Raw genomic sequence first — 23,638 nt, forward strand, 5'->3', positions numbered from 1 at the left:
AGAAAATTAATCGAGCTTATCCAATCTTTCTGCACATTTCAAGCTGCAGCCACATTCTAGTAAATCTCCTCTGGCCTTTCTCCAAAGCAATTGTACCCCTCCTGTAATATTAGTGAAACATTAACAGGAAAGCTTTTTCAGTTTTGGGTGGAACGGCAGCCAATAGAGTGGTGTCTCATTATCATGAGAAGTTTAAGTGATCCCATGATGTTTTTAAACCAGGTTCATACGATTAGCTTAATCATTAGTGGACAATGTTAACTGTAGGATATAACCATTTATTTCTTCCAAAGAAAGACATAATTGACATCCTTAACGTATTAAAATAATTTAGCCGATAAGATCAAAGTTGGTCCCAAAGTACATAAAATCTTACACAGGAGTAAATATTGATATTTCAATGTAAACACAGAATCTGTAGAAAGACACTGGGAAGGGCACTGGAATTATATTGCATCATACAGAAGTTCTGTCTTACTCAAGTCAGCTTGTGCCTGTTGTATAATAGGAGAAAGTGAGGTCTGCAGATGCTGGAGATCAGAGCTGAAAATGTGTTGCTGGAAAAGCGCAGCAGATCAGGCAGCATCCAAGGAGCAGGAGAATCTACGTTTCGGGCATAAGCCCTTCTTCAGGAAAGATGCTGCCTGACCTGCTGCGCTTTTCCAGCGACACATTTTCAGCCCTGTTGTATAAAATCAGAGTTTGAGTCTAATATGTTGAGGAAGTTAATGTGTTTTTTGGGAATGCTATCTGTGCAGTAAACAGACTAGCCTTGAAAGTTTCATTATAGGAGAGCAGACAGATTGGGACTGTAGGGACAAGACAGAAACTGGAAGTAGTAAATTGTAACATACAAACACAAACAAAAATCATGTCTAATTGTGGGTGCACTACATGTTTGGAATGGGGGAAGAAAACAGAAACAGGTTCTTACTGGAATAGAAGAAAAATTATCAGTTCGTCACTGAAATGATGCAAGACACTTTAAGTCCTTGCGAGTCAATACCAGCTGCTCTGCCTCAATCTTTGTAGGGAGGATTGATAAGTGATTGAGTGCATCATTCTGCTCTTTTAAAATTTAAAGTTAAAAAACAAAGTGGAGAAGAAATAGCTGAGTAGTTGCTAACCTGTCCAATTTCCACTTTCCTTCCTTTAGTGAAGCTGCCTCCCCTCCTGTTAGTGTCTCCAAACACACTAGCACACCACACACACATACATTCTGCTACTTTGTGCTGACTTGCACTCTCTTTGCATCAACAATATTTTGGCTGGTATCTGTAATCAGCTCAAAGATTCTATTAAATTACTGAGAACCCTATAAAATTGAATAGTCTTCGAGACCATTGCTGATCTTTTGATCATAAGAGGTCAAGATAATCTTCGAGCAACATCATTAGCACATATGCACAGGGAAGGCCATTCGCTCCATTCTTCCTCAACAACACAGGAAATACATAATGCCACAACACAGTTACTGAACTCCCTCTTAAATAAATTCCAATGTTTGTTGCATTGTTGAGACTGACAGTTCAGTGCAGGTAATGACCCCAGTTTTTAAAGACTTTTCATTCACCAATCCTGATGCTTTTCACTAATTTGAACTGAAGATCCTTTGTCTTGTTTCAACTGAACTCAATATAATGTTCCATTTTTGCCTTTTCTATACCGTTTATTTGTACGTTTCTATGAGTCACCTCTGTTATCTCCATTCAAAGAAGAGTCCACAATTCTCCAATCTTTCCTCATAACAATTCTGATAGTAGAAATTAACCTGGTGATCAGAGGAAACCATCTTCCTCAGTCAAAATTGGACACGTCATACAATCAAAATGTGATTTAACGAGATGAGTGTTTTGCAGAGGAACCTTCAACAGATAGAGTCATACAGCACGGAAACAGACTCTTTGGTCCAACTCATCCATGCCGACCGGATCGCCTAACCTAATCTAGTCCCACCTGCTAGCAGTTGGCTCCTATCCCTCTGAACCCTTCCTATGCATATACCAATCCAGATGCCTTTTAGATGTTAGAAAAATACTTGTGCATTTCATTTGCTTTGCTGATTGCTGCTTCTCAGTGACTGGATATGTCAAGTGCCAAGTCTACCAACTGTCATCCAAATATTAACATCACTTGGCTGAGTATCAGGTCAAAACAATATAATCTGAAATTGTGAATATGCTTAGGGGAGGCAATGCCTTTTAACTCATTTATTTTATGAATATGAACAGAAGGTGGCCCTAGAAGCAGGTTATACTTACTCGAGAGTGAAAATACATCTTGGATCAAAATATTGAAGGAATGATTCTACATTGGACTAGGTGAATTGCTCAAGAGAACAGAGACAGACGCATTAGAACAAATAACCTCTTTCTATGCTATAACTTGTTGATGATTCTAGTAAGCCAATCCAAAGGAGAGGCCTGCTGGGTAAGTCCACTGAGTCATAATAAGCAGTTGACTCATATAGACTGAACTGATCTCAGGTTGAATTCAACATCAGTTACGTTACCTGCGATGTAATTTTGCCTACAGAGTTGGGGGAACAGGGAGGTGGTTTTGGGACTACTTGCTTGTCCTGTACCTGCTTCAGATTGGAAATTGATCAAAGTAACATTTGTCCTGTGGTTGTACCCTTGTTGGAATAGGAACTCTCTCAAAATGACAATTCAGGGAGGCAGATAGCCTCTTGAAAGTCAGGGGATGGTGGGAGGGGAAAATCAGAGAAGCACATGGTTGTAGGTATGATCAGTAACTGGGAGACCACTGCAACAAGAGGATGATCTTTCAGACAGAAATTTAATTTTTAAGGAAAGTATGATTCCTAGTGAAACTGCCAAATTTGTTAGGGAGCCAGTTGTTTGTTTTCTTTGTGCAAATATTTACTGAGAATAAAGTCATGAGATTCCAGAATTTTTGAACAAACAAATTATGTTTTTATAAAAAGGGTTACAGAAGTAAAACAATAAAGTCTACATATACAACCCATAGTTAACACCAGAATTAGCAGGAAGTAACTATGATTTAACTCAGATAAACTGTGGTCAAATATTCAAGTGTATCAAATAACAGATACGGTCAAGACAGATCACACAGATTTTTCAGCAACCCTCAATATAATGCCAAATTTGAAAAACTTTGTTTTCTTTTCAAGTGTTTCCAATTCTCTAGTTTCAAAGATCTAGCTTCCAAATCCCACCATTAACCACTTTGTCAGAGTCTTCCTCAATAACCACTCTCATCCTGATAGTTCAATCAATTCCCTTAAGGCTGCATTCCTTTGGATTCCTGAGAGTGCACTACAGCATTCCACTCGGGCACAATTCCAGTTCTTTTGCAGACAACTAGCTTCACTCAGCTGTTACTAATCCTGGGGTTTCTCCAAGTTCCAATGTTTTTCAGCTGGACGAGTAAATACTGAAGAGCCCCTCTTCATCTCTACCGACAGCTGTGCTGAATTATCAATGGAATCTCAAGGCTTCGTCCAAATCCACACTGCTCCAGACAGTTCCCAGAGCTTCTCCACAGCCCTTGCCTCAACTCTTAGCTGCAATCAATGGCTCCAAGGACTCCTGAGAGTATTGCCCAGAACCTGCTACAAAAGCAAGTTTCAGTATGAAGATCTTCCTCTGCTGCCAACAGCCAATCAAGTGGCTTATCTCATTCTGCTGCCATACTGCAGTCATGCTTTAGCACTACTACCACCTGCAACTGTCCAGAAAGAGCAATCCAAAATTACACACCAAATATATGCAGCCTCTCCCACTTTGTGCAATCGATGGAACATTCGGGAATTTTAGTGCTTGGCTGTCACAGATTTTTAAAAAAGTAAGTTTGTGTGTCTTAATATATAAAAGATTGAGCACCATTGTAGTTGGGGGTGAGAGTCCCTTTACAGGGCACATCCCTTGGCAGCAACCACATATGTCAACAGGGAAAGCGTGTAGGCCTCAGTCTGCCACAGGCAGTTAAACAACCAAAGGGTCTAAATACTAGAGACTAGCTGAAAAATTCCAGTCAACCTTCATTACTCATAAGGCTGTTACTTAGATTAATTGCCTACCATACATCAAGGAGTTGTAAGGAAGCCAGCGTGCTGATAACCTTGTAACCTTTGAGCCATATTTGTTTCTATTTGTGAGTTGACACACACACACGCACACTGACCAACACAAGTAGCCTGGATTACTAACAGTAAATGGATGTATACTGATCACTTGTCCAGTAATCCCTGTTGAGAGAATACCCAGACTAAATGTTGAATAAGTGCAGAAACAACCATTGTGCGATTCCTCTATTTCTTTTGTTTGGAAAACCAACTTGCTCTCAAAAGTCTCAAATGAATACAAGTTAATTGGGCAAAGTACTGATGGAAAACTCTGTAGTTCATAGAACTGTACAGCAACAGGAAGAAAATACAATTCACAAAAGGGGGAGAAAAGGAGCATTTGAAATAAAAAAAGACAAAAGGTAAATAATTATTGAGAAACAATGCACCAAGGAAAACCTGTCTAAATTTAAAAGGGGAATCATTTGGTTAGACAATGGCCTGAACATAAAAAAGGAGAGCACACACAGGAAAGTAATTTTCAGAAATGCTTTTTAACCTTAGTTGACGATGTATTTACAGGACACAGGTATATTCAACAGTAAGAAGGTTTGAGTTTTCAATACATCACTTCTATAAAATATTGGAAGATTTTAAAAAATTATATGGCAAGACAAAAGAGACAATTACTTGTTTTAATACTTTCATTTATCAGGACAATGGTTATCAGTTTGAATGACTCTGACCATGCATCAAAATTGCAGCTCTGGAACTAAAGCAATTTCTTGGTAATGGGAAAAAAAAATAATAACAACGTTTATATTAAATTGAGAGTTCTATTCCACACATTGGTGCGATGATGGTTTTTGTGTTTTATTGATTTGTGCCCTGCAATAGTTTCCCCCTTACCCACTACTGTCACTGATAGGTTTCTCTTTATGCTTATTTACATATTGTACATAATACTGTTCTAAAAGTGCATCCCTCTCTAGCATAGACTTTGCTGTCCTTTTTACATGGTCACTTACTTGTGCCTGATGATATCACTGATACATTACATTGTATATCACCATCATTATTCCTATTTTCATTATATTACACATTTAAATCAATATTAATTTGGAACACAGTCAAGAATTGTCTCTAGTTTAATATTATTTATTACTGAATTATCAACCTCATTGCCAGAGCTGTGGAGATCATTGATATGAGAAGTCTAAAGTAATTGGAGGCAATCTAAGATTGCAGTTGAGGAGCATTTTATCTAATCTATGTTGCATCAAGTCTTGCAAAATTTGACGGAGGTGGTTTTGAGGACTTCTACCTGCATCCAATTCACACTACAACTGCTGTGCTAATGCTTAAATGTTGAAACTTTACTGTGTACTCAATGTTGTACCTAATAGAAGACTGTGTGGAAACGCATTTCTCAGAATCTATTAAGTCAGAGCGCAGATACCGACCAAGGTCAAGTCAAAATCTCTCCCATGTGTTTGTAACCTTAGTAATCAAGTTCCTAAAATTTCACAGTCCAACACCACAATACAGTGCTTAATTTTACAAAAAGGGAGAATTGGAAGCTTGAAAATGTTCTCTTCAGATTTGGCCAAATGTGTGCACCATAAAGCTTTCGAAAAGTAGAATCTCCCATATTTACATGATGTACAATTGTTTGTGCATCATCTGATTAGAAGCCAGTTTGTCCTATGAGATAATCCTTTGGATTCTTTAGGAGAATGTGTTTATGAAAAAGCTGTTTCAAAACCACAAAACATTAAAAACTCTGCATTTTTTTTTCATTTGGTAACTTTCTGGGAGGCTTTATACAACAAATTGTACTCAGCCTCAAAATGTTTATCGATCTTCAAACAGGTTAAGACAGAAAACTTACTTGCAGTCAACCAGAAGTTGGAGCAGGGGTATGGGGGAGTGTGGAGGGAAGGACGAAGGGGGAGGGGCACAAGGAACCCATCACAAATCACTTCAATATCCCAAATCTAATAGGAATACAATCAATATTTGTATCGTCTTAAAAAACAAAATCAGGGTATACATGATGTAATAGACATAGCATTCATGAGTCTGATGTAAATTTAGATCAGATTGTTTTAAAATGGTTCCCTCTTTTGCTCATGGTTCCTAGAGAAGAAACTGTACAGGGTGTCCAAATTCACACGTTAGCATAGTCAAAACAAACAATTCACGGAAATAGAGGAGGAATAGGCCACCTGACTGTTCCAGTTTGCGCTGGCATTCAATATGATCATAGCTTATCAAGGAGCTCAATACCCTAATGCCACCCTCCCCATATCTCTTTCAGCACCAGAGCTATTATAACTACTTCCTTCTTGAAAACACAATGTTTTGGCCCCAACCAATGGGAGTGAATTCCATAGGTCACCACTTTAGGTGACAAAAACTCTCATGTCAGTTCTCAAAAAAAAATCCCCTCATCTTTAAACTACCACCCCTGATTCCAGACTCCCCCACCACTGGGAATGACCTTTCTGCATTTAACATGTCCAGTCCTGTTAGAATTTTATGGGGTTCCATGAGATCCCGCCACTCCCCTCTCCATTCTTCTAAATTCCAGTGAATACAATTCTAACAATCTCTCAACTGTCAATCTTGCCATCCCAGGAATTAATCTGGTAAACCTTCGATACACACACTCCATAGCAAGAGCATCCTTCCTCAGATAAAGGAGGCTAAAAGTGAACAGTATCCCAGATGTGGCCTCAATAATGCCCTGTACAATTACAGCAAGACATCCATGTCCTGTATTCAAATTCTCTCGCTATGACACCCAGGTCTCATTGAACATTCCTGCCTCTCAATTTACAGGCATTTAAATAATAACTTGCCTTCCTATTTTTGCTATCTAAGTGGATTACCTCACAGTTATTACCTCACATAATCTGCCAGGCATTTGTCCACTCGCTCAGCTTGTCCAAATCACACTGCAACATTTCTGCATCCTCCTCACAGCTCACCTTTCCATCTAGCTTCATGCCATCTGCAAATTTTGAGATATTACAGTTAGCCCCCTTATCTAAACCATTAGCATATATTGTGAAGAGGTGGGGTACTAGTTCTGATCCCTGTGGTATCCTACTAGTCATCGTTTGCCAAAAGCTTATTTATTCTTACTCTATTTCCTGTTTGCTAATCAATCAGTTTTCTACCAATTTCAAAAAACCTATGTACTTTATTTTACATACAAATCCTCTTGTTTGGAACTTGGTTGAAACCCTTCTAAAAGCCTAAATAAACTACATCGACTGGCTCCCCCAATCAAATTCAGCAATTGACAGTTTTGTAAGGGTGGCTGCTGTAAGAAATTAAAATGTCACAATTTGCAATGAACCAAAAATCTACTGAAAATACTCAATAGCTTTGGCCGTGTTTCGGATTAGATGAAACTGTTAGTTATTATATTCATAGGGGTCAGATCCATCATGTTTTAAGTGAGAAAGTTAAATAGGCCAACAATATTCTCCACTTTTAAAGATCTCTTTTCCCAGCATATGTCAAAATCATAAAACAGAGCAATGTATTAGAAGCTTAGGCATTCCATTCTATTCCCAAGATAGCTGCTGCCTTGATTTTCTACAGCTTAAGAAAATATTCTGACTTATGTCACAGACATAATACAGGGAGATCAAAAACAGTTCAATGAGAAAACAGAGTACAGAACTATTGTGTTAGATCATCATTCCATAACTTTTTCCATCGCAAATATAGCTAGAAAATCCCTTGAAGTTTGCCTGTCTTACTTTCCCTCCACACAAAGTTAGCTTTTATTGAAATATAATTTTGTAAAGATCAACTGCTTTTGAACAAATGATTACACGAGTCATACTTCACATGTGAAGACATGTAGCAAGCTATTTGACCATTTTGGGCATTAAGTTAAAACTCGATCCTGTCCTTTCCCTAATTCCCATACATGCACACTATCCAGTGATATCACCTAATAGTTATCAGAAGCTTAGAAACTGGATAGGTTTTCCAGAAGCTAATTACAGTATTACTGATGCCATTGTGCAGATTAGTTGATTGATCCATGTACAAGGATTGAATCTGGAGCTTTAGGATCCGTGTCAATATAAGCGTCAACTAAACTGACAGTTTCAGTTTTTGTTTGAACACTTCAATCAACTTCATTGCAAAGGAGAAAGTCATCCATGAAACACTGGATTTATAATTGTTGCTCTTTTACATTAAAAAAAACCCGGTCATAATTTGGGAATAATATAAATGAACTATTTGTGATGCCAAGCAAGTACCACATGAGAGACAGGAATGGAAAAGGGAGTGTGTGCACTGTACGCAAATTAAAGGAGGAAACTTTAATTGCTTTATCATCTTGACTAAGCATCAATTTTAGTGATACAAACAGAATGTCAAGTTGATGCTGATTTAATAGATATGAAAAATATAAGCAGATAATGTCAGCAAAATGGATGAATAATTTGCATATTTTTGTTTGAAGAAATCTTGAGCGAATGGAAGTTGCAATCGACTATCCCATTGTCTCTTCACTGATGGGAGTCCAGTTTTCAAATCAAATCCGCCCTTATCCTTCTAAACTATAGGTGCAGATCTAGAGTCCTCAATCACTCCTTATATGACAACTGCTTCATCCCTGGTATCATTCTTGTAAACCTTCTCTGGATCCCCTCAAAGACCAGCACATCCTTTTTTGGAAATGGAGCCCAAAACTGATCACAATATTGCAAATGGAGTCTGACCAGAGGTGCATACAGCCTCAACAGTTAACCTCTGCTCTTGTATTCTCACCCTCTCGAATTGAATGACATTGCTTGCCTTCCTAAATGTCAACTGAACCTGCATGTTAACCTTAAGAGGGTCATGAACAAGGACTTCCAAATTTCTTCGTGCTTCAGATTTCCAAATCTTTTCTTCATCCAAAAAAAATGGCGTACACCTTTATTCTTCCTATCAAAGTGTATAACTCACACTTTCCCACACTGTATTCCATCTGCTACTTCTTTGCCCACTTTCCTAGCCTGTTCAAGTCCTTCTGCAGCCTCCCCACTTCCTCAACAATAATTGTCCCTCCACCTATCTTTGGGTCATCTGCAAATTTAGCAACAGTGTTTTTTTTTGTCCAGATCATGTGTAATGTGAGTAGTTGTGGTCCCAACATTGACCCCTACAGCACTCCTCTAGTTACTGATTACCATCCTGGAAAACACCCTTTTATCTCCACTCTCTGCCTTCTGCCAGTCAGCCAATCCTCTATCAATGCCAATACCTTGACCTAACACCATGGGCTCTTACCTTTTTAGCAGCCTCCTTTCAAAAGCATCTTGTCAAATGCCTTCCAGAAATCCAAATAGATCACAGCCACTTTTTCTTCCTTGTCTAATTTGTTCATTATCTCTTCAAAGAATTTTAATAAATTTTTCACATATGATCTCTCCTTGACAAGGCCATGCTGATTCAGCCCTATTTTACTATGTGCTTCCAAGTACTCCACATTTGAGTCCATTATTGCGGATGAGACTGTTACCAATGATGGAGATCAACTAACTGGCCAATAAACTTCCTGTCTTCTGCCTTCCTCCCTTCTTAAACAGGAGTGTTACATTAGCTACTTTTCAGTCCTCTGGCATCCTCCCAACTCTAGTGACTTCTGAAAAATCACAGCACCACCGAGTCATAGAATCATAGAGATGTACAACACGGAAACTCATCCATGCTGACCATGCTTCAACAATCTCCTGTGCGAGCTCCTTCAGCTGGGGTGTAGTCCAGCTGGTCCATGTGGCTTATCAACCTTCAGACCTTTCAGTTTCCCCAGCACCTTCTCCTTACTGCTGGACAGTACACTTAGCTCTGCACCTTCCCCCACTCCCCCAACCATTCTCGAAGTTCTGATATGCTGCTGGTTCTTCCACTGGGAAATATTTTTTGGTTACTCTCAGCTGGTTTTTAAAGGCTTCCTAATAATCTTCACTACATTGCATACTTCTCCCAATTTCCTTTCTAAGACATGGTTGCCTTGCTCTCCTCTTAGTGTGTTTCTTCTTCCTTGGGATGAATTTCTGTGGTGCTTTCTGAAATTATCCACAGAAACTTCTGCTATTGTTCCTCCACCATCTTCCCTGGAGACCAAAAAACTGCAGATGATGGAATCCAAAGTAGACAGACAGGAGGCTGGAAGAACACAGCAAACCAGATAGCATCAGAAAGTGGAGAAGTTGACATTTCAGGTGTAACCCTTCTTCAGGTCTAGGGGGTGGGTGTAGGGGAGGCAGGGGCAGGGTGGTGAAGTGGGGATAGGTGAAGACATGTAGAGTGCACAATCTGGTTGGTCAATGGGAGGAATGAATTGGGTTGGTGACAAGGAGCAATGGAAAGGAGGGGAGGGGCTGGGAAGGGCGGTTATTTGAAATTGGAGAGCTCAAAATTGAGTCCTCCGGAATAGAACATAGAACAATACAGCACAGAACAGGCCCTTTGGCCCACGATGTTGTGCCGAACATTTGTCCTAGCTTAAGCACCTATCCATGTACCTATCCAATTGCCCCTTAAAGGCCACCAATGATTCTGACTCTGCCACTCCCACAGGCAGCGCATTCCATGCCCCCACCACTCTCTGGGTAAAGAACCTACCCCGGACATCCCCCCTATACTTTCCACCCTTCACCTTAAATTTATGTCCCCTTGTAACACTCTGTTGTACCCGGGGAAAAGGTCTCTGACTGTCTACTCTGTCTATTCCCCTGATCCTCTTATAAACCTTTATAAAATGTAGGCTGCCCAGCCAGAATATAAGATGCTGCTCCTCCAATAGGAGCTGTGGTTTGTCTTGGCAATGGAGGAAGCCAAGGCTGGTCATGTCAGAAAGGGAGTGGCTGGGGGAATTGAAATGGGCTGTGACTGGGGAGGTCCGGTCAGCCCCTGCAGGCCCAGCTGTGATGCTCGATGAACAGTTCCCTGAGTTTAATGTTTGGTCTCCCAGATGTAGAGAAGACCACACCAGGAGCACCTGATGCAGTAAACCAGGTTGGAAGAAAAGCAGGTGAACCTCTATCTCCCGGGAAGGACTGTTTGGGGCCCTGGATGGAAGTGAGGGGGATGGTGTACCAGGAGGTTTTGCATCTTTTCTGGTTGCAAGGGAAGGTACCTGGGGGTTCGGTGGCAAGGGTAGTGTGAACCAAGGACTGTCAGAGGGAACTGTCCTTGTGGAAGGCAGAAAGGGGTGGGGAGGGGAAGACGTTCTTGGTGGTGGGGTCTTGGAGTTATTGGAAGTGTTCGAGGATGTGGTGTTGGATGCAAGGCTTGATGGGGGTAGTAGATGAGGACAAAAGGGGACTCTGCATTGGATTGGGGGAGGGGCAGAGCAGTAGGACAGGGAATGGAGGTGGTGCAGAGAGGGCTGTCTAGATGACAAGGGAGGAAAAGCATGTTTTTCAAAACAGGTGAACATCTGGGATGCTTGCAATCGGAATGTCTCCTCGTTCAAGCAGAGATGGAGGAATTGGGAGAATCTTCCCTGCCACGCTCTCTTTCCAATCAACTTTGATCAGCTACTCCCTCATGTTTTTGTAGTTACCTTTATTCAATTGCAATGTGTTACATTTGATTCTAGCTGATCCCTCTCAAACTGCAGGTGAATTCTCTAATACTTTGGGTCACTGCCCCAGGGGTTCATTCAGCTTAAGCTTCCTAACCATGTTTGCCTCATTACACATCACCAAATCCAGAAGTGTCTGGTCCGATGAACACTCCAGCACAAGGGATCGAGTTTCCGAACCATGAGGTCATGCTGCAGCTGTACAAAACTCTGGTGTGGTCACACTTGGAGTATTGCATACAGTTCTGGTTACCCCATTACAGGAAGGATGTGAAGCTTTGGAAAGGGTTCAGAAGAGATTTACTAGGATGTTGCCTGGTATGGAGGGAAAGTCTTATGAGGAAAGGCTGAGGGACTTGAGGCTGCTTTTGTTAGAGAGAAGGTGGTTGAGAGGTGACTTAATTGAGACATAGAAGATAATCAGAAGGTTAGATAGGTTGAACAGTGAGAGCCTTTTTCCTCAGGAGGGTGATGGCTAACACAAGGGGACATGGCTTTAAATTGAGGGGTGATAGGTACAGGATAGATGTCAGAGGTATTTTCTTTATCAGAGTACGCACTATCTGCAACAGTAGTAGACTTGCCAAGTTTAAGGGCATTTGAATGGTTATTAGATAGACATAGGGACAAGAGTGGAATAGTGTAGGTTAAATGGGCTTCAGATTGGTTCTACAGGTCAATACAACTCTAGGGCTGAAGGGACTGTACTGCGCTGTAATGTTCTATGTTCTAAGGTGCTCCATAAAACCATTTTGTAGGCTTTTTGAGATCCGCTAACCTGATTTTTCCACATTCCCGTGATTATTGTAATAGTGCTCTTTCACATGTCTTTTCTACCTCCTGATTTATTTTCTACCCCACATCCTTACTACTGCTAAGAGGCCTGTACATAATTCCCATCAGGGTTTTTTTTAAAAAAAACCCTCTGCAGTTCCTCACCCTCACCCACACAGATTCTAGCTTCTGACCCTAGATCACTTCTTGCTGTTGCATAATTTCATTGCTTCCTAACAAGATGATCCTGTCCCCTCTCCTGGTCATTTTGGTACAAAGCATATCCTTGAATATTTAGTTCTCAGCATTGATCCCCTTGCAGCCACATCAGTGATACCCACAACATCATACCTTGCAATTTCAATCTATACTACAAGCTTATTTACCTTGTTTCGTATAATGCATGCATTTAAGTACATCACCCTCAGTTCTGCTTGACTTTCCCCCTTCAGTTATCTCCTTATCCGCTGTGCCTGAAGTAAGATTCCTGGCCCTTTCCATACTCTGTCCTATTATATTTTCTGGAAGCTTTAATATCTGCTGAGACCCCACTTCATGCATTTTTTAAACATATACTGATCTTTAGTTTAAATCCCTATTGACAGCCCTAGTTATGCAATTCGTCAGGACTCTGGTCCCAGCATGATTCAGGTGGAACCCATCCTATGAAAACAGCTCCCATTTTCCCCAGTATTGGTGCCAGAGTCCCACAAATTCAACCCATTTCTCCCATACCAACCTGAGAGATATGCATTTACTATTTTAAACTTATTGAGCCCTGTACTAATTTTCTCACAGCTCAAGTAATAACCCAGAGATGATTACCTTTTCAATCCGCTCTTTCATTTAGCCTCTCGCTGCTCATTTTCCCTCAGCAGAACCTCTATGTAGATTATTAGTATCCAAGTGGACCACAACAACTGGACATTTCCCCTCTCACTCCACGTTTCTCTACAATCCAAAAGAAATATCCTGAAACTGAGCACCAGGCAGGCAACCCAACTCTGGGGTTCTCGATTTTGACCACTGAGAACAGTGTTTATTGCCCTGACTATACTATCTCTGATTACAACTACATTCCTCTTTTCTTAGTGAATGGCTGCCTATACCTTATTGTAATATCAAATCCTCTTAAGATCTTGGATAAAGTGGATGCTGAAAGGATACTTATTGCTTTTGGCAGAGAATAGAACTAGGGGATGGAGTTTTCAAACAAGTGGTTTTCCGTTAAGAGAGAGGTGAGAGCTATTCTTTTCTCTTTGAAAATTGGGAATCTTTGGAATTCTATCTCAGAGATTGGAGGAGGCAAGACCATTAAATATGTTCATGGCAGAGGTAGATAATTCCCTTTTTAATCAAGAATCTAGGGGGTATTTATGGTAGACAAGCAAGTAAGTTCAGTTATAACCTTATCAAATGGCAAAGCAGACTCAAAGGTTTCAAACTTCTGTTCTAATTTATAAAGTTTGTTTAATGAAAAGCATTTATTTTATATACACATATGGCACAAGTCCGGTGCATGAGGAGTCAAGAAACTTTTGTTACATAGTTTATGAATTTTAATGGTGGTCTTGCCCCATAATTCTCTGGTGTTCAATGAGAGGGACATTTTCACTTTTATTTTCATCTGTTCCTCTGTGCTACACACATACACATTCAAGAGAGATTTTCCCAATGTCTACCAAATTGTTCGAACAGACGTACTGGCATATTAACCCAACGTGCTTTTTTTTAAAGGAATGGTGATTTTTTTTTAAAGGAATGAAGTCAGTATGTTTAAAATTGTTTGCTGATCATCTTTGCAAATTTATAGTATTTATGAATATGTTTGTTATTTGTTTACAACTTGATACCATTTCTTCCACTTTAAGTGCAAAATATGGGAATGACAGAAGTGGATTAGAGAGGCTTGTAATGCAAAATCTCAGCAAGTTGGGCTCAAGAAGATTATGGTAGTGGTAATGGGCAAGGATAAAGAATCTCCAAGTCTGCATTGATGGAAAGGAACCTACTGATCATTTCCACACTCTATAAATGATAGGAAACAACAATAGTGAAAGTGACAACAGAACAAAACTTGGGGCTAATTGCAGTTTAAGTGTAGCTTTCAAGGTGCTAGCAAGGACAGAATTAAATGTAAAGAGAAATGAAGAAATATTTTTGGGAGTAATGAGCAAAGCTGAAAAGTGCAGAATAGAAACTTGAGATTTGGTGGCTTAGGATTTGAAGCTGAACTCAGTTCACAGCATTGATGCTCAACGTGACACCACCAAGTCCAGTTTGAGTGAACCACAGAGGGATTAGAATCTGGAGCCAGGTTGTGGAAGTTTCAACGGGAACTGAACAAGCAATAAAGTTGAAGAGTAATTTTGTTTATGCATCAACTAATGTTACAAGAAGCAGTCAGACATATATGCCTGCAAATCTAGCAATAGAGAAACAGACCAGTGTCATCAGCATCAGTGTGGATACCGATTGCTCATAAAAACTTCTCTATTTGAGAAAAGACGGAAACCATGCATAGGGTCTTTGTATCATAATCAAATTTCTATTGTGAAATAAAGGAATTCCCATGAATACAACTTTTGTACTACATAAAATTCCTGTACAGTTTTCCCATTTTACGCAAACCCCACTCAAAACAACTGGACAATAAAAACACTTTCTTGTCATGCACAGAATACTAAGAAGAACAATGAGATACAAGTTGTTGAACTTGTCCTGTGGAATTATTAACAAAATGACAGGATAAGATTTTTACAATAATGATGCACATACTTAAAACCACTGTTTATAAAATGTCAATGTTATATCCAGAAATCTACATGAGAGAACCTAACTCTTGACATGGACAAAATGCTAAATTAGTGTGAACGTTTTTGTCCTTTTAAAAAATGGACACTTGTTGGAAGTATATAGCTTTCTTATGTGTTTTCTGGACTCAAATGCACTTGGCTGCATTAATACTCATGTCAAAATATATACTGGATCAGAAGAAACCTACAAGAATAAAGTTAACCCATTGAAAAGCAACAAACTGGTTAAACTGATGTAAATAACATACTGTGGACTAAGTTCAACACTAGACTAATTTTATGATTTGATTTATTGTCACATGTATCTCGTTACAAAAATACAGTCAAAGAAGTGTTGTATAGTGTTACCACTATACGTCATTTTAAAACATCAAAAAATAAACTAAAACAATGAATATAAATGCAGAAAAATTAAGAAATAAAGCAAGTGTTCAACTTTCTACTTGTTCTTGTTAAGTGCTCCACATTGGGCCATGGAGCTGTTGGCCAGGTAAGAGTCCCTTTTGTCATGCCACCACTGCTGGAATGAAAGTCACCGCTCTTCGGTGCCATATCACCTCCAATGACGCCTTCACCTCTATTAAGCCCTGACTGGACCTATCCATGCAGATGCCAATAATGAAGCCAGGTATAGCACTAATGCAAAGTCAACACCACCGCCACCATGGGTCTGCTTCGAGTCCACCTCACTAATGCAACCGCTGTTGGCACTGGTTTGTACTAGGCCCAAGCTTGTCTCTGCTGCTGCCTTCACAAATATGCACTGGCTGCAGATGCTACCAAGAACTCAAACTCGTCTCCAGCACAGCAGCTATGAGTTGGTGCCACTAGGCCGCCTCTGCCGTCACTGTGACTGAGCTCTTCCAGAGGAAATTAAAATAAAATCGAAAAAAAGAGAAAAGAAAAGATTCAAAAAGAAAAGTGGATGGAATGGATGAGCCCTGGGATCAGAAGCCCTATTCCACTGCCTGCTGAGAAATTGGAGGTAAAGTGCTTGAAGGCTCCAATCACTGTGCATCAATTCAACAAATAGACAGTGCAAGCAATGTCCCTTACAAAACAGAAAGGGAGGCCCAAAAATGCAAACATAGAAGAGCATGAGAGAACATTAAGAAAAATTAAATATCAAGCAAGAAACGAGTCTGAATAAACAGTCTGCCAAAAAAATGGAGGACTACATTTAGAAAGGTAGGCATTGACTGTTAGTTGTATCTTGTGTTTCACTATTCAGTTTACTTGAGCACCTGATATGTAGGTATAGATTAAAGTTGCAGTTGTATATGAGGAGGTATGCTTGTAAGTACAGGTATTTCAAGCAGTGTGAAGATTGGATCTTATTTAGGCAACAGATTATTGATGATAAATAAGCAATTGGTCACAGACTTATCGCAGACCTAAAATCTTGATATGCAAAACTTAAGCTTAACCTCTCTTACATGCTACAAGAGAAAAATATCAAATATGGTTGTGAACTAGCATAAATGCTAAAAGAGGAAGCATACAGAGTACATTGTTTGAAGCCTGACTATAAATGTTGTCAAGAAGATTAAATTTATTCCAAATATTATTAGCTGGCCTTGTACATTTAAAAAAGAAACAAGTTAAAATAGTTGCTAACATGTCAGTAGTTGCATTTCATAGAATGGAAATTGGAGTCAGGGAAAAACCAATTGAGATAATGGCATCCCGTAAGATATGAAGGACTAACCCACATATGAAGGACTCCTTTCTATCTCATCAAGATGGAAAAATTGATCATTCAGGAGCCAACATATGAAACGTGAAAACATCAATCACCATAACTATCATAATGCTTTAGAGAAAGCTATGATCAACATAAGCTCAAGTGCCTTTTAGAATATACAACCAACATGCAGAAAGGTCATATTATATATCCTTTTAACTGAAACTTAGATTGGAACAGAGAACATACAAGTTACTGCTCTCCATCTCTTTCTATCATATGAACTTTGAATCTGGCCGTGATGAAACAAAAAAATTACCAATAGTGTTACAGCAGACACAGCCACTATCAAAGGTAGCTGGATTTCTCTAACAGTGATTTTCAGGAAAAAAGGATTTGAAGTTGTAATTCATATATTTCAACTGCTTCACTGAAGAAGCAAATCTATAGTTAGTGAACTCTTAGTGATTTCACTTTTTCCCATAAAATTTACATTTTAAATTTGGTCAAGTTTACCCCATTACTCTGTATATCAATCCATTTTGTGTACATTACTGGGATGTAAGTTTTTGTATTTCTATAATTTTAATATTTCCTACTAGTGGTGTTTTTTAGCATGATAAAGCTAACATTAGACCATAAGACATAGGAGTGGAAGTAAGGCCATTCGGCCCATCGAGTCCACTCCACCATTCAATCATGGCTGATGGGCATTTCAACTCCTCTTACCCGCATTCTCCCCATAGCCCTTAATTCCTCGAGACAACAAGAATCTATCAATCTCGGCCTTGAAGGCATCTAGCGTCCCGGCCTCCACTGCACTCTGCGGCAATGAATTCCACAGGCCCACCACTCTCTGGCTGAAGAAATGTCTCCGCATTTCTGTTCTGAATTGACCCCCTCTAATTTTAAGGCTGTGTCCACAGGTCCTAGTTTCCTCTCCTAACGGAAACAATTTCCTAGCATCCAACCTTTCCAATCTGTCCCCTTTAGTCTCGACACGGTTCTTGGACTAAAGGGGACAGAACCGTGTCGAGACTAAAGGGGACAGAACCGTGCTCCCACGAGGAGGTTGAACAGTTCATCAACTTTACCAACACCTTCCATCCCGACCTCAAATTCACCTGGACTGTCTCAGACTCCTCCCTCCCCTTCCTAGACCTTTCCATTTCTATCTCGGGTGACCGACTCAACACAGACATCTACTATAAACCGACCGACTCCCACAGCTACCTGGACTACACCTCTTCCCACCCTGCCCCCTGTAAAAACTCCATCCCATATTCCCAATTCCTTCGTCTCCGCCGCATCTGCTCCCAGGAGGACCAGTTTCAATACCGTACAGCCCAGATGGCCTCCTTCAAGGACCGCAGATTCCCCCCAGACGTGATCGACGATGCCCTCCACCGCATCTCCTCCACTTCCCGCTCCTCCGCCCTTGAGCCCCGCTCCTCCAACCGCCACCAAGACAGAACCCCACTGGTTCTCACCTACCACCCCACCAACCTCCGCATACAGCGTATCATCCGCCGTCATTTCCGCCACCTCCAAACGGACCCCACCACCAGGGATATATTTCCCTCCCCTCCCCTATCAGCGTTCCGCAAAGACCACTCCCTTCGTGACTCCCTCGTCAGGTCCACACCCCCCACCAACCCAACCTCCACTCCCGGCACCTTCCCCTGCAACCGCAGGAAATGTAAAACGTGCGCCCACACCTCCTCCCTCACTTCCCTCCAAGGCCCCAAGGGATCCTTCCATATCCGCCACAAGTTCACCTGCACCTCCACACACATCATCTATTGCATCCGCTGCACCCGATGTGGCCACCTCTACATTGGGGAGACGGGCCGCCTACTTGCGGAACGCTTCAGAGAACACCTCTGGGATGCCCGGACCAACCAACCCAACCACCCCGTGGCTCAACACTTCAACTCTCCCTCCCACTCCACAGAGGACATGCAGGTCCTTGGACTCCTCCATCGGCAGAACATAACACGACGGCTGGAGGAGGAGCGCCTCATCTTCCGCCTGGGAACCCTCCAACCACAAGGAATGAACTCCGATTTCTCCAGTTTCCTCATTTCCCCTCCCCCCACCTTGTCTCAGTTGGTTCCCTCAACTCAGCACCGCCCTCCTAACCTGCAATCTTCTTCCTGACCTCTCCGCCCCCACCCCACTCCAACCTATCACCCTCACCTTGACCTCTTTCCACCTATCACATCTCCATCGCCCCTCCCCCAAGTCCCTCCTCCCTACCTTTTATCTTAGCCTGCCTGACACATTCTCCTCATTCCTGAAGGAGGGCTCTGGCCCGAAATGTCGAATTTCCTGTTCCTTGGATGCTGCCTAACTTGCTGCGCTTTAACCAGCAACACATTTTCAGCTCTGATCTCCAGCATCTGCAGACCTCACTTTTTACTCCAACCTTTCCAAGCCATGTATTATCTTGTACGTCTCTATTAAGTCTCCCCTTAATCTTCTAAACTCCAATGAATACAATCCCAGGATCCTCAGCCGTTCCTCATATGTTAGACCTACCATTCCAGGGATCATCCATGTGAATCTCGGCTGGACACGTTCCAGTGCCAGTATGTCCTTCCTGAGGTGTGGGGACCAAAACTGGACACAGTACTCCAAATGGGGCCTAACCAGAGCTTTATAAAGTCTCAGTAGCACATCTCTGCTTTTATATTCCAACCTTCTTGAGATAAGTGACAACATTGCATTCGCTTTCTTAATCACGGACTCAACCTGCATGTTTACTTTTAGAGAATCCTCGACTAGCACTCCCAGATCCATTTGTATTTTGGCTTTACTAATTTTCTCACCATTTAGAAAGTAGTCTATGCTTTTATTCTTTTTGCCAAAGTGCAAGACCTTGCACTTGCTCACGTTAAATTCCATAAGCCATTTCCTGGACCACCCTCCCAAACTGTCTAGATCCTTCTGTAGCCTCCCCACTTCCTCAGTACTACCTGCCTGTCCACCTAACTTTGTATCATCTGCAAACTTCACTAGAATGCCCCCAGTCCCTTCATCCAGATCATTAATATATAATGTGAACAACTGTGGCCCCAACACTGAACCCTGCGGGATACCGCTCGTTACCGGCTGCCATTCCGAAAAAGAACCTTTTATCCCAACTCTCTGCCTTCTGTCAGACAGCCAATCCTCAATCCATCCCAATAGCTCACCTCGAACACCACGGTCACCTTGCTCAGCAGCTTTCCGTGTGGCACCTTATCAAAGGCCTTTTGGAAGTCTAGATAGACCACATCCACTGGGTTTCCCTGGTCTAACCTACTTGTCACCTCTTCAAAGAATTCCAACAGGTTTGTCAGGCATGACCTCCCCTTACTAAATCCTTGTTGACTTGTTCTAATCAGACTCTGCTCTAAGAATTTAGAAACCTCATCCTTAATGATGGATTCTAGAATTTTACCAACAACCGAGGTTAGGCTAATTGGCCTATAATTTTCCATCTTTTGTCTTGATCCTTTCTTGAACAAGGGGGTTACAACAGCGATCTCCCAATCCTCCGGGACTTTCCCTGACTCCAGTGACTTTTGAAAGATCTCAACCAATGCCTCCGCTATTTCCTCAGCCACCTCTCAGAACTCTAGGATGTATCCCATCAGGGCCAGGAGATTTATCAATTTGAAGACTTTTTAGCTTTTCTAGCACTCTCTCTTTTGTAACAGCAACCATACTCAACTCAGCCCCCTGACTCCCTTTAATTGTTAGGATATTACTCATGTCTTCCACTGTGAAAACGGATGAGAAGTACTTGTTAAGTTCTCCTGCTATTTCCTTATCTCCCATCACTAGGCTTCCTGCATCAGTTTGAAGTCGCCCAGTGTCTACTTTTGCCTGTCTTTTGTTTCTTATGTATTGAAAGCAACTTTTACTATCATTTCTAATATTACTGGCTAGCCTACCTTCATATTTGATCCTCTCCTTCCTTATTACACTCTTTGTTATCCTCTGTTTGTTTTTGTAGCATTCCCAATCTTCTGATTTCCCACTACTCTTGGCCACTTTATAGGATCTCTCTTTTTCTTTAATACATTTCCTGACTTCCTTTGTCAGCCATGGTTGTCTAATCCCTCCCTGGATAATCTTTCTTTTCTTGGGGATGAACTTCTGTACAGTGTCCTCAATTATACCCACAAACTCCTGCCATTTTTGCTCTACTGTCTTCCCTGCTAGCCTCTGCTTCCAGTCTATTTTTGTCAGTTCCTCTCTCATGCCCTCATAATTACCTTTATTTAACTTTAACACCATTATATCCAATTTTGCCTTCTCTCTTTCAAACTCCAGACTGAACTCTACCATATTATGATCGCTGCTTCCTAAGGGTTCCCTTACTTTAAGATCTTTTATAAAGTCTGGTTCATTACAAAGCACTAGGTCCAGAATAGCCTGCTCCCTTGTGGGCTCCATGACAAGCTGTTCCAAAAAGCCATCCTGTAAGCATTCCATGAATTCCCTTTCTTTGGATCCACTGGCAACATTATTTACCCAGTCCACCTGCATATTGAAGTCTCCCATGATCAATGTGACCTTGCCTTTCTGACATGCCTTCTCTATTTCCCGGTACATGTTGCGTCCCTGGTCCTGACCACTGTTAGGAGGTCTGTACACAACTCCAACTATGGTTTTTTTTTTGCCTTTGTTGTTCCTCAATTCCACCCACACAGACTCCACATCATCATCTGACGCTATGTCATTCAGTGCCATAGATTTAATTTTGTTCTTAACTAACAAGGCAACCGCGCCCCCTCTGCCCACCTCCCTGTCTTTTCGATAAGTTGAAAATCCTTGGAGGTTTAACTGCCAGTCCTGACCCCCCTGTAACCACGTCTCTGTGATGCCTACCACATCATAATCATTCACTATGATCTGTGCCATTAGTTCATCTGTTATGAATGCTACGAGCATTCAGGTAAAGTGCCTTAATGCTAACTTTCTTATCATTAGAGATATTGGAAGTCATGTGATGTCCTAAGTTATCCTTGCTATTTTCTGCATTCCCAGTCTGCCTCAATTTTAAATCCGCCTGGACACATGCTATCCTGCTGCTTATCTTTCCATTTAACGCCATACTCCCTGTCGCTTTCACTTTCCCTTCCCTCCAACTCAGAAGTTTAAAGTCCTACTGACCACCCTATTTATCCTCTTCGCTAGAATATTAGTACCTGATCGGTTTAGGTGGAGACCGTCCCAACGGTACAGATCCCCCCTGTTCCAAAACTGATGCCAGTGCCCCATGAAGTGGAATCCCTCTCCCACACCAATCCCTTAGCCACGTGTTTACTTGCCTAATTTTCTTGTCCCTATGCCAATTGGCACGTGGCTCGGGCAGTAATCTGGAGATTATGACCCTTGAGGACCTGTGCTTCAATTTCCTGCCTAGTGCTTCGTAATCCCCAAACAGGTCCTCCACCCTAGTCTTGCTTATGTTGTTAGTACCAACGTGGACCACAACAACTGGATCCTCCCCCTCCCGCTCCAATATCCTTTCAAGCCGGTCGGAGATGTCCCGCACCCTGGCATTGATCATGATGTAGAGGTGCTGGTGTTGGACTAGGATGGACAAAGTTAAAAATCACACAATACCAGGTTATAGGTTAGAGGAACTAGGATTTACATAAAATGGTTTGCAGATTTCAAATAATTAATAAGTGGTTAAAGACTTAACAGCAATCTAGGTTTGTTCCATACATTGCATCAGTTGTATAACACTTTTATCTTTTACTGTAAATTCTGTGTCCTATGATCCTGCCCTAATAACTACTTTATGAAGGAGCAGTGCTCCAACAGTTAGTACCTAGTGGACTATAACCTAGTGTTGTGTGATTTTTAACTTTGATCATGTTTAACTCAAGAATATAGTCTGGCTCAATTCATACAAATTGTAGGTTGCATATTGAATTGACCAGATTATATATTGTTTTAAAACTCAAAAATGTGTTGCAGTGAAAAACGATTGTGAAAAAATGGTAGGAAAACCAGTCTACCCTTTTTCACCTGGACATAGCAATAGTCTATATATTGCTATATCACTTTGCTAGATAGGTACATTGCATTCAAGCAGAATTTGCAATAGTGATACACTTTAGGCACCAGATATTCAATGCATGATTGTATATTCCTTACGAGAAATGGAAGAACTCAGCAAGAAACCATACATTCTGTAAAATACCATCACACAAGAAACTTGCTGAGAGGATGCTCATCATACATACTCATCTGTGTGTAATGACTTCACTCATGCCCTTTCCTTCCAGTTTAGGTGTGCCACAATCCCAGCAGCACCAAGCTTTACCTTCTTGCCAGCAAAATTTTCAACATTGTCTGCATACCATGAAGACAGGAGCCCACAGATGTAGTCCAAAGCAAAAGCAAATTGACACAATCATCATTACCGTCAGCTTTACATGCCCTAATAGATTAAAAAAATGACAAGGACTGGATTAACATTGATTACCTCATTGACTTTAACAGTAATGATTCAAAATAAGCTAATGCTCCATTAATTAGAGCAGAGTGCAAGAAAAACTCAACAAGTTTGGCAACCTGTGGTGAAAGAAACAGGCGTTAATGTTTCAAGTCTAATATAACTTCAAAACTCCAACATAATGCCTCTTGAACCACTACAGTTCATTTCATGTAGGTACACACACGACACCATTAGGGAGGAA

At 41.1% G+C, this 23,638-nt stretch overlaps 1 protein-coding gene across 6 annotated transcripts in view; it reads right to left on the reverse strand.

Moving 5' to 3' along the window:
* The window catches only part of LOC132820264 (probable E3 ubiquitin-protein ligase MID2), a 243,501-nt gene that overhangs the window by 119,956 nt on the left and 99,907 nt on the right, over positions 1-23,638 (reverse strand). The window contains exon 1 of one of the 6 annotated variants that reach the window (XM_060832277.1): positions 6,957-6,974. The exons of the other annotated variants lie outside the window; for them this stretch is intronic. The gene's annotated coding sequence lies outside the window, so the exon portion shown is untranslated. Of the gene's footprint in view, positions 1-6,956; positions 6,975-23,638 lie in introns of those variants that run through there. 6 annotated transcript variants of the gene reach the window in all.

This window comes from Hemiscyllium ocellatum, chromosome 11 (assembly GCF_020745735.1).
Source record: "Hemiscyllium ocellatum isolate sHemOce1 chromosome 11, sHemOce1.pat.X.cur, whole genome shotgun sequence".
In the NCBI taxonomy this organism is placed as follows: domain Eukaryota; kingdom Metazoa; phylum Chordata; class Chondrichthyes; order Orectolobiformes; family Hemiscylliidae; genus Hemiscyllium; species Hemiscyllium ocellatum.